Below are 12,411 nucleotides of genomic sequence, written 5' to 3'. Positions count from 1 at the left end.
TTGGCCTTTACTATGTGTGCATGAATTGTTCTTTTATGACATGCCGATGCATAGGAAGAGAGTTAGACTTCGTCCTTGCTTGATATATGTTGCTTTGTGCTCACTACTAAATTCTAAATCATTGTTGATTCAAATTGGCTTTGATATACCTTGGGATCCGGGTGGATCCATTACTTGAGCACTATATGCCTAGCTTAATGGCTTTAAAAAAAAGCGCTGCCAGGAGACAACCCGGAAGTTTTAGAGAGTCATTTATTTCTATTGAGTTCTTTTATATAGTTTAACAATAAAAATAATAAAGAGGGGAACCCAAAACTTTTTCAAAAAGGAAAGTGAAAGTGAGAGAGACAAGCATTGTTGAAGTGGGAGCTAGCCTTGAACTTTGTTCATGCTCACGGAAACTTTGTGAATCTTGATTACATAAACTTTTCAATAAAAATAATTATCCTCTTGTACAATTCCATTGTATTATAAAAATAATGTGCCAAGGTTTGCCTTTAGGATGTTTACAATGCTTGTTGGTTTGTACGGTGCAAGACAGAAACTTTGGCTGTAGTGCATGATTTTTCATTTTTTACTGGAACGCCAAATTGTTCTGAAACTTTTTGCACTGTCTTTCTATACAAATTGTTTATTTTTCCTAATTTTGGAAGAATTTGTTAAGTGTCAGAAGTATGGTGAATGTTCATATTATTTCAGACTGTTCTGTTTTAGACAGATTCTGTTTTTGATGTATAGTTTGCTTGTTTTGATGAAACCATCAATTTTTATCAGTGGATTAAGCCATGAAAAAGCTATATTACAGTAGACACAATGCAAAAACAAAATATGAATTGGTTTGCAACAGTACTTAGAATAGTGATTTGCTTTATTATACTAACGGATCTTACCGAGTTTTCTGTTGAAGTTTTGTGTGGATGAAGTGTTCGATGATTGAGAAGGTCTCGATGTGAGAAGAAGGAAGAGAGGCAAGAGCTCAAGCTTGGGGATGCACAAGGCACCCCAAGTAAATATTCAAGGAGACTCAAGCGTCTAAGCTTGGTGATGCCCCGGAAGGCATCCCCTCTTTCTTCAACAAGTATCGGTATGTTTTCGGATTCGTTTCGTTCATACGATATGTGCAAATCTTGGAGCGTATTTTGCTTTTAGTTTTCATTTTTCTTTTATGCACCATGATGGTATTAGATAGTCCTTGGTTGATTTATAGAATGCTCTTTGCACTTCGCTTATATTCTTTGAGTATGGCTTTATAGAATGCTTCATGTGCTTCACTTATATCATTTGAAGTTTGGATTGCCTGTTTCTCTTCACTTAGAAAACCGCCATTTGTAGAATGCTCCTTTGCTTCATTTATATTTGTTAGAGCGTGGGCATATCTTTTGTAGAAAGAATTAAACTCTCTTGCTTCACTTATATCTATTTAGAGCGATGATAGGAACTGGTCATTCACATGGTTAGTCATAAAATCCTACATAAAACTTGTAGATCACTGAATATGATATGTTTGATTCCTTGCAATAGTTTTCGACATAAAGATGGTGATATTAGAGTCATGCTATTGGGTAGTTGTGGATTGTAGAAATACTTGTGTTGAGGTTTGTGATTCCCGTAGCATGCACGTATGGTGAACCGTTATGTAACGAAGTTGGAGCATGAGGTATTTATTGATTGTCTTCCTTATGAGTGGCGGTCGTCGAGCGATGGTCTTTTCCTACCAATCTATCCCCCTAGAAGCATGCACGTAGTACTTTGTTTCGATGACTAATAGATTTTTGCAATAAGTATGTGAGTTCTTTATGACTAATGTTGAGTCCATGGATTAAACGCACTCTCACCCTTCCATCATTGCTAGCCTCTTCGGTACCGTGCATTGCCCTTTCTCACCTTGAGAGTTGGTGCAAACTTCGCCGGTGCATCCAAACCCCGTGATATGATGCGCTCTGTCACACATAAGCCTCATTATATCTTGCTCAAAACAGCCACCGTACCTACCTATTATGGCATTTCCATAGCCATTCCGAGATACATTGCCATGCAACTTCCATCATCATCATATACATGACTTGAGCATTTATTGTCATATTGCTTTGCATGATCGTAAGATAGCTAGCATGATGTTTTCATGGCTTGTCTGTTTTTGATGCCATTGCTACGCTAGATCATTGCACATCCCGGTACACCGCCGGAGGCATTCATATAGAGTCATATCTGAAGGAAATACGCCCTAGAGGCAATAATAAAGTTATTATTTATTTCCTTATATCATGATAAATGTTTATTATTCATGCTAGAATTGTATTAACCGGAAACATGATACATGTGTGAATACATAGACAAACAGAGTGTCACTAGTATGCCTCTACTTGACTAGCTCGTTGATCAAAGATGGTTATGTTTCCTAGCCATAGACATGAGTTGTCATTTGATTAACGGGATCACATCATTAGGAGAATGATGTGATTGACTTGACCCATTCCGTTAGCTTAGCACTCGATCGTTTAGTATGTTGCTATTGCTTTCTTCATGACTTATACATGTTCCTATGACTATGAGATTATGCAACTCCCGTTTACCGGAGGAACACTTTGTGTGCTACCAAACGTCACAACGTAACTGGGTGATTATAAAGGTGCTCTACAGGTGTCTCCGAAGGTACTTGGTGGGTTGGCGTATTTCGAGATTAGGATTTGTCACTCCGATTGTCGGAGAGGTATCTCTGGGCCCACTCGGTAATGCACATCACTATAAGCCTTGCAAGCATTGCAACTAATGAGTTAGTTGCAATGCTGTATTACGGAACGAGTAAAGAGACTTGCCGGTAACGAGATTGAACTAGGTATTGAGATACCGACGATCGAATCTCGGGCAAGTAACATACCGATGACAAAGGGAACAACGTATGTTGTTATGCGGTTTGACCGATAAAGATCTTCGTAGAATATGTGGGAGCCAATATGAGCATCCAGGTTCCGCTATTGGTTATTTACCGGAGACGTGTCTCGGTCATGTCTACATAGTTCTCGAACCCATAGGGTCCGCACGCTTAAAGTTAGATGACGGTTATATTATGAGTTTATGTGTTTTGATGTACCGAAGGAGTTCGGAGTCCCGGATGAGATCAGGGACATGAAGAGGAGTCTCGAAATGGTCGAGACGTAAAGATCGATATATTGGACGACTATATTCGGACATCGGAAAGGTTCCGAGTGATTCGGGTATTTTTCGGAGTACCGGAGAGTTACGGGAATTCGTATTGGGCCTTAATGGGCCATACGGGAAAGGAGAGAAAGGCCCCAAAGGGTGGCCACACCCCTCCCCATGGACTAGTCCGAATTGGACTAGGGAGGGGGGGCGCCCCCTTCCTTCCTTCTCCTTCTCCCTTCCCTTCTCCTACTCCAACAAGGAAAGGAGCACTACAGGAAACAGCTACTTTGCCGTCTGCCACGGCGGACGGCAAAGGCTCGAACGGCGGACGGCAAAGACCTTTGCCGTCAGCCGCGGATGGCAACAGGCTCCGGCAAAGAAGGCTACGGTAAACAGCTGCTTTGCCGTCTGCTTCCTGGCGGCGGACGGCAAAGGCTCTTTGCCGTCTGCCGCGGACGGCAAAGAGGGCGGACGGCAATAATTGTGCTGTCAGTCCGTTAAGTGGCTAACGGCAGACCTTTGCCGTCCGCCGCTGACGGCAAAATTTCTCTGGTCTTTGCCGTCCGCCGTATGATGTCATCTACACGTCACTAGATGGCAGGTTCTTTGCCGTCTGCCGCGGATGGCAAAGTCTTTGCCGTCTGCCACTGTAGGCAAACTGACCAAATGGGTCAGCTCCCAGGAAGCACAGTTGGCTGCCACGTGGCTTCTTTGCCGTCCGCGGCAGACGGCAAAGAGGCCGTTGCCGTCTGTGGCAGACGGCAAAGAGCCTGCATATTGGGTTTTTTTTCTGTTTTTTATTAAATCCCACAATTTTCACAGAAAATATATATGACATATAGATATATTTCACAGGCATTCATAAGCAAGTCCATAAGCAAGTTCATGTATTTCACAGGCATTCATAAGCAAGTCCATAAGCAAGTTCCATCCGTACATATTACATAAGCAAGTTCCATCCATCATTTCATACATAAACAAGTTCCATCCATACATAAACAAGCACTCCATAGCTAAGGTGACTAGAATGAGAAGACAAGAACAAGAAGAGTAGAACAAGCACTCCATCCAGCACATAATGAAATCTGCAAAATGGCAAAATAAGAAAGTTAGAAATGGATCGTCTTTAGCTCACTTAGGTGAAATGGATCGTTTTTGAGGTAACTAAGGTGAAATGGATCGTTTTTTAGCTCACTTAGGTCAAATGGATCGTTTTTGAGCTAACTTAGTTGAAATGGATCGTTTTTGAGCTAACTTTGTTGAAATGGATCATTTTTGAGCTAATTTAGTTGAAATGGATCGTTTTTGAGCTAACTTAGGTGAAATGGATCATTTATGAGCTAATTTAGTTGAAATGGATCTTTTTGAGCTAACTTAGGTGAAATGGATCATTTAAGAGCTAATTTAGGTGAAATGGATCGTTTTTTAGCTCACTTAGGTCAAATGGATCGTTTATGAGCTAAATTAGTTGAAATGGATCGTTTATGAGATAACCTAGGTAAGATGGGTCATTTTGGAGTTAACCTAGGTGAAATGGGCCATTTTAAAGCTAACGTAGGTAAAATGGATCATTTAGGAGCTAATCTAGGTAAAATGGGTCATTTTTGAGCTAACTTGGATGAACTGCATCATTTATAAGCTAACCTAGGTAAAATGGGTCATTTTGGAGGAAAAGAAGCTAACTCTAGGTCATTATGGTAAGCATATTGGAGGAAATAAAGCTAAGTCTAGGTCTTTATGCATTTGTTAAGCAAAACACTAGAGAAACTTACCGTGATCAGGGAGGTGTAGGAGCGGGGTGGCTAGTGCCGCTACCTGGAGAAGGATCGTGCGATGCGTTTCTGGAGTTAAGCTGCACCAAAGATCATTTCCAATGTCTCGTTAGCAGTACGACACTCAAATGTTAAGACTAGCAAGTAATGTCCATTCAAATTAAACTCACCGTGCTCCCAGGAGCAATCACTGGCATCGGCGGAGCGGGCTGACCGGACTTCTCGCACACAGACTGCACATTTGGTTTTCAGAACAGAGTCATACTAGTTAGTAATGAGACTCAAATGTTAAGACTAGCAAGTAATCTGCAGAAGAAACTTACCACAAGGAGCTCGTACATGGCCCTTGCCTGCATGTCATTCCGTGCCCTCTCCTCCTCCATCATCTTTCTCGTCCTCTCCTCCATCTCCCGCTGCCTCTCCGCCGCCTCCGCCAGAAGTTTCTCCGTTCTATCTCTCTCAGTCTGTATAGCAGCCTGCAACACCACTCACATGACCATTTGTAATCATTGATGGAAGCGCACACAATGTAATGGAGAAAGATAACTGAGTACGTATCACTAACCTTGATGGCGAGTTGCACTGGCCGTTCACGAGGCCTTATCTCAGGACTGGAGCTCGACTGGCGCGCCTTAATCTCCGGGAGAGTGCTAGGACAACGGATAAGTCCATCTCCAATGGCTATGGAGCCATGGGACCTCCCGCCACCAGATATCATCACCAGCTCTGGATCAATGGGACCCTGGCTCGGGTTAAAGTCCTCCCCTTTCCTCGCCTTCCCCTCATCTCTATATCTCACGAGCTTGTTGTGGGAGGAGATGTTGGTGAAGTTGTTTGCATCATCGATGTCAGACTGAGAGAAAGCCTTGACTTTCTTGAAAGAGCCATTGTGGGCTATGGCATACAGGTCGTACACCTCTGGCACCTTATCCGCCTTATTGTAGCGTGCCTGAAAGAGAGAAACAATGAAAATTAGTAATTAAAGGGCTCAAGCTAGCATGATGAATGAATTGCATGAATCATGAAGCAAACCACATACCCAGTTGCGCCCGAACTGATATAAGTTGGAGCTGCCTTGATGGTGTGGCACACCTTCCATTTGGGCACGTTTGTCCTTGGCCTGGTTGTGGAGGGCTAGCCATTCTTTTGAGCACCACTCATCGACCAACACCTCCCAACAATCCATCCGATCCGCACACCATCTCGGAGGCGCCTAAGTTAGCAAATAGAAACTTGAGCGCTACGGCTAAGAATTACTAAATGAAGGAACTTAAGTAGAAGGCCTTAAGAATTACCTTCATGTACTACTCCTTACTCAGGAACTTATCGCGGCACGCCGGCTTGGTCTTCTTGATACCACGCAAGGCGTAGTAGTCTCGAACAGCCTGCACCCGAGCCTCGTGCCGTAAGTTCTGGAGTAGGCGCTTGCAGACGTTCTGGATAACATTTCCCGCGTCCTCCTCGTATCCCTCCTCACACCTGTAGAATGTCTGCAATCAAATGAGACAATATTGATTAGTACAATTAATAACTAGCTAGTTGAAGATTTTGAAATGTGTAAAGGAGAAATTACCCAGAACGTCCTGATCACCATGTCTGCCCTCGTGTCGCACACGACACCGTCGATAATGACATCCGGCGGGGCCGGGGCAGCCACGTAGTGCTCCCAGCTCAACCCAAGCTCTGGAAGCCGACCCTCACCAGGCAACGTGACAAACCCCGGGAAGTTTTGCCGGCAAAGAACTCCAAGGACAGAGTTGGGCCGGCGGACACTATGATGGTGGTCCCAACCCCTGCAGCATGACAAGGCCAACGCATTAGTTATTTGAAGAAACGTGAATGCAGAAGGTACAAAAATATTAAATGCACTTACGTACCTCTCCCCATCAGGGAAGATCAACCACCTCTGCTCGCGGGTCGCCGGCACGGACGGGAGCCGTGTAGCACCACGCTGGTAGACGGTGCCACCCTCCTCCTCAAGATCAGTCGGCTCCCCGCCATCATCAGCATGGCCACTCGGCTCCTCGGGCTGATCCGGCCAGGTACCCCATCCGGACGTGTGCTCCTCCGGGGTCTCGTGGGCCGAACTCTTGTGGGCCGAAGGCCAGTGGACCCGAGGCTCGTAGGCCCAAGACCCGTGGACCGGAGGCTCGTGGACCGGAGTTCGTGTAGCCTCCTCCTCGGACGAGTCCACCCTAGCAGTCACGTGCTCGGGTGAAACAGCTGGGGGTGGCGGCGAGGAAGGCGCCGTAGCAGTCACCCTACCTCCTCTCTCGCGACCACGTGCCCCACCTCCTCTCTTCCTACCTCGTCCCCTGCTGGGCACCGCGGTCGACGAAGAAGGGCCCGGCGGTGTGGACATACTGTCCAGCAACGCTCGGCGGAGAGGTACGTCTGGAATCGAAGACCTCAGACCACGCGCCGACGAAGAAGGGGCCTTGGCGCGCTCCCGACCAGCGCCCACCATCTTTCAACACCTGCCATGACAAATAGTAAACGAAATTAGTACAACATAAAAAAAAGACCGACATGAATAATAATATGTGTATCACTTAAGTGTATCATCATCAAGTACAACATTAAAATTTTTAATACCTGACACTACTAATAATCTCGATCAGTATCATCAATAAATGCATAATCATCATCATCACTATAATCAATGACGGGCTCATAGGGTTCAGTGGCATCAACATGTGCAAGGCCACCTTGACGTAATCGGTCAAGCAATGACAGGTCATCCGCAGCAGTAACCTCTTCTTGTTCCGGCTCTTCTTGTTCCTCCTCTGGGGTGATGTCGGATTCACTGTCGCTGTCTACTTCAATGTTTTGGGGTGAAGTATAGCGGTTCTTGAAACGCTTTTTGGAAAGACGTGTCTCTTGGAAGAATTCTCCTTCATATGTGTCTGGGTTAATGTGAGGTTCATAATCCTCTTCCTTTGGGGGAGATAGTCTAGCACATGGCGGCACTTCATAAACGACATCCCAACCTTTCAGATTTGGATTAGTTTGGCAGGCCCACGGTAGATAGAATACTTGGGTCGCCTATTGAGCCGTAATATAGACATCAGGAACATCTAAATGGGTGCTTTGGTTGATTTCAACTAGCCCTATATGTTCATGAGTCCTTCTAGTCTCCTTCGGCTGAAACCAATAACATTTGAAGACTACGACATTCGGTGGGTTTTCACCATAGAATAGAAGTTCATTGCTTCAACTCTCCCATAATACTCGGTACCTCCTTCGCCGATAGCAGATACACAACAATTTGTAGACTTTCGGTCAGCCATAGATAGCTCTTTGCCATAGGTACGAAAGCGATACCCGTTGATGTCGTATTTGTCAAATGAACGGACCTTATAGTCAAAACCATTAGCGACTTGTCTCAATTTGGCGTCCATAGACTCTGAATTAGCCTACAAGTTTAATATGAAAGGATTGTTGCATTACGCACAAATTAGCGAATGAAACCGGGATAGCCGCCTACAAATTAGCCTACAAGTCTAATAGAAATTACCGTTTGTTTGAACCAAGAGATGAAACCGGGATAGCCGCCTCCTTGCTTTGCGAGAAGCTCATACTCTTCGACAGAATCCTTTTGGATCACCGCTCCATACGAGAATAAGGCGACGTATCGACTGTATGAAATATCCAGGAATAAGAGCAGTTCAAAGGAAATAGAAGTTGCGAAACTATGTACCGAGAACTTACTCGATGTACGGCCGCACTTCTATCAGGTTGTTGAAGATATACAACGAAATGGTCCGCCATTGTTCGTTATCCAAAGATACTGGATTTGAAACACTGGCTGGTGCGAGACTCCCTTTGAATAGGCTGAGGTTGGATCCACCCTTTTTAGGGTCGTCAGCATTGTACCGAGGCTTCGGATTATGCAAATGACGATTTTTGGCTTCGTAGTGTGCTGTCACGAAGTTGGCCGCCTCCTCAGTGATGAATGCCTCAGCCATCGATGCTTCAATTCTACGTTTATTTTTACATTTTTGTCGAAGCGTCTTCTGCATCCTCTCAGTTGGGTAGCACCAACGATTTTGCACGGGCCCCCCCAATCTTGCCTCGGTCGGGAGATGCAAAATCAAATGTTGCATTGGATTAAAGAAGCCCGGTGGAAAGATCTTCTCTAACTTGCAGATCAACTCCGGCGCCAACTCTTCCATTTCTTCTAGCACGCCAGGCGATAGTTCTTTCGCACAAAGAACACGGAAAAAATAGCTGAGTTCTGCCAGTACTAGCCATTCATCCTCAGGGATGAAGCCACGCAACATCACCGGCATTACCCGCTCAATCCATATGTGCTAATCATGACTCTTGAGACCAAATATCTTCAATTTATCAAGACTGGCTCCCATCTGTAGATTCGCTGCATACCCATCGGGGAACATCAACTGCATTTTCACCCACAAGATAATTTCCCTCATAGCTGGCCTTCCAAGATTGAACCATGCCTTTGGCTTCGTCCAGTTCTGCTTTCCTTTCGGTTCTTTCATGTTTTGTAACGGCCTATCACATAGCGCCTCCAGATCGACTCTAGCCTTAGTATTATCCTTTGACTTCCCATCTATGCCGAACAATGTACCAAAAAGTGCCTCGGCGATATTCTTCTCAGTGTGCATCACGTTGATGTTGTGTGGGCAAAGGAGGTCTTTGAAAGAAGGCAGATCCCATAAGCATGTTTTGTGAGTCCAGGCGTGCTTAGAATTATACCCCTTGAAGTACCCTGGACGCTCTGGATCTGGCTCGAGAGCGTTTAACTGATCCAGGGTCTGTTGGCCTGTCAATGCAGGTGGTGCAGAGTTTTTGACAACTCTACCTCTGATGAAGTTCTTCTTGTCTTTCCTGAACTTATGGCGAGGATTCAGGAACTGTCTATGCATGTCGAAGCAAGAAAACTTGCGACCGGCCTGAAGCCAACGAAACTCAAGAGCTCCCTTGCATGTGGGGCACGGGAACCTTCCATGCACACACCAGCCAACGAATAGCGCATACGCCGGCAAGTCATGCGTCGAGTACATGTACCAGACATGCATTATGAAGTTCCGTTTGCTATAGGCATCGTATGTCTTGAACCCATTATCCCAGGCTTCTTGCAATTCGTCCTTAAGCGGTTGCATGTACACATTCATATTTTTCCCCGGATAGTTGGGCCCTGGAATTATCAACGTCAGGAAAATGTTCTTTCTTTGCATAATCTGTCCGGGGGGGAGATTGAGTGGAAAGACAAATACGGGCCAACAACTGTATTGGGCTGCCGTCATACCAAACACACTGAACCCATCCGTGCTGATGCCGACTCGAGGATGCCTCGGATCTGCCACTTTGTCACCATGTAATTCATCAAACTTTTTCCACGCAACACCATCCGATGTGTGTACAATCATCAGATTCCCATCTGCATCTAGTTCGGTTCTTTTGCCCGTTTTGTGCCATGTCATCTGTCTGGCCGTCTCTTCGACCATGAAAAGACGTTGAAGTCTTGGTACGATTGGCATATACCAAAGAACACTAACGGGGATTTTGGTCTGTGTCTTCTCACCCATACCGTTGTCTACCACAACATACCTGGAAGACTTGCAAATGGGACAATAGTTCAAGTCCGCATAGTCAAGCCTAAACAAGACACATCCTTTCTCACAGGCATGTATCTTATCATAGGGCATCTTCAGTGCACGGAGGATTTTGTCCGACTGGTACAGGTTTGCAGGCATTACATGGCCTTTGGGTAGAAAGCGTCCAAATACTGTCATCATTGCATCGTAGCATTCTCTGCCCAAGTTGAACTGAGCCTTCAGAGCCATTACTTGTGAGATGGCATCCAACTGACAAAGCTCAGTGTGCTCATGGAGCGGACGTTTTGAAGACTCCAACATTTCATTGAAGGCCTTTGCAGATTCCTCCATCTCCTCGTCCGAATCCCGAGCATCATCAAAGTCTTGCACCATGTTTTCCATCCAGGTACCATGCTCGTCGGTGCGACGACGATCCACCTCAGCTCGGTCACGTTGGGCAGACTCACCATGAAATGTCCACACCGTATAATCGGGCGTAAAACCACTCTTCTGCAGGTGTTTGCCCATTTCAGCCTCTGTCCTCTTTTCCCAATTGCCGCACCGTAAACAGGGGCACCAAGTTTTCCTCTGGCCATTTGCAAATGCGGCTCGCACAAACCCCTTGGTTTTTGTGAACCATTCAGTGCTCCATTTGTTCTGACCAGTGTGACCGGTGTACATCCACGCACGATCACTCATCTTGACTTTCAGAGCTACTAGACACACAACAAATATATAATTCACCATGTATATATTCATCAGTTGATCTACTTTGTCATCCATGCAACCTACACTCTAATAGGTAATGATAGGTCCTAATCCCACCCGAGTATGTTTAGATTGGGTTCATTTTCCCATGCTATGCTCCGGATCCTACGCAAAATTTCGGCAGCACCTCCCCGCTGTTCTCCTGATACACGTCTCTGCAATAAACAGAGAGGATGTGTACCCGGAGAACAACAGGGGAGGCACTGACGAAATTTATGCGTCGGATCTGGAGCAAAGCATATGGAAAACGAACCCAATCTAAACATACTCGGGCTGTCCATGGATAGCGTTGGACAATTCGAAAGAATCAAGGTTATAAATATGCAAATGCATGCATATTTATAACTATGACGCTTTCGAACGGGAGACACATATTGGTTACGCATACTGATGATTCAAGACACATATGTAGCTAGCTATCAAGTTTCATCGGAATAGATCAAATAATTAATGGGGGAGGAGGACATGTCATTTGTGCTCACCCACGAACGAAGGGGCAGAGCTCGTCAAACGCGCGGCGAGGTCGTCGAACACCAAACCTCGCAGCGATGAAACAACTGCACATTTAAAACTACCCGATCAACACAATTATATATGATGTTTTTCATAACAAAATCGAAAGATATATGACATAACTAATAATTCACAAATATATGACCCCACCGGCTTCTGGAAGGCCAAAGAACACCTTTTCGGGAGGTGCGGGGGTCGGGGTGTCGTGTCGGTCTCGGGGTGCCGTGTCGGGGTCGGGCTCGGGGTCTCGGGGTCGGGGTGTCGGGTCGGGGTGCCGGGTCGGGGTCGGGGTGCCGTGTCGGTGTCGGGGTCGGGGTGTCGGGGTGTCGGGTCGGGGTGCCAGGTCGGGGTGTCGGGGTGCCAGGTCGGGGTGCCGGGTCGGGGTGCCGGGTCGGGTCCTGTCGGGTGTCGTGCCGGGGTGTCGTGTCGGGGGTGTCGGTCGGGGTGGGTGTCGGTGTCGGGTCGGGGTGTCGGGGTCGGGGGGGTGTCGGGTCGGGGTGTCGGGGGTCGGGGTCGGGGGTCGGTGGTCTTCTTCTCTCTCCTCTCCTCTAGCTTTCGCCTCCTTCCTCCTCCTCTCCTTCCTCTCCTTCTTTCTTTCTTCTCATCTTCTTCTCTTCTTCTTCTTCTTCTTCTTCTTCTTCTTTCTTCTT

Source organism: Triticum aestivum, chromosome 6D, assembly GCF_018294505.1.
Source record: "Triticum aestivum cultivar Chinese Spring chromosome 6D, IWGSC CS RefSeq v2.1, whole genome shotgun sequence".
NCBI lineage: Eukaryota > Viridiplantae > Streptophyta > Magnoliopsida > Poales > Poaceae > Triticum > Triticum aestivum.
This window is presented reverse-complemented; position numbering follows the sequence as displayed.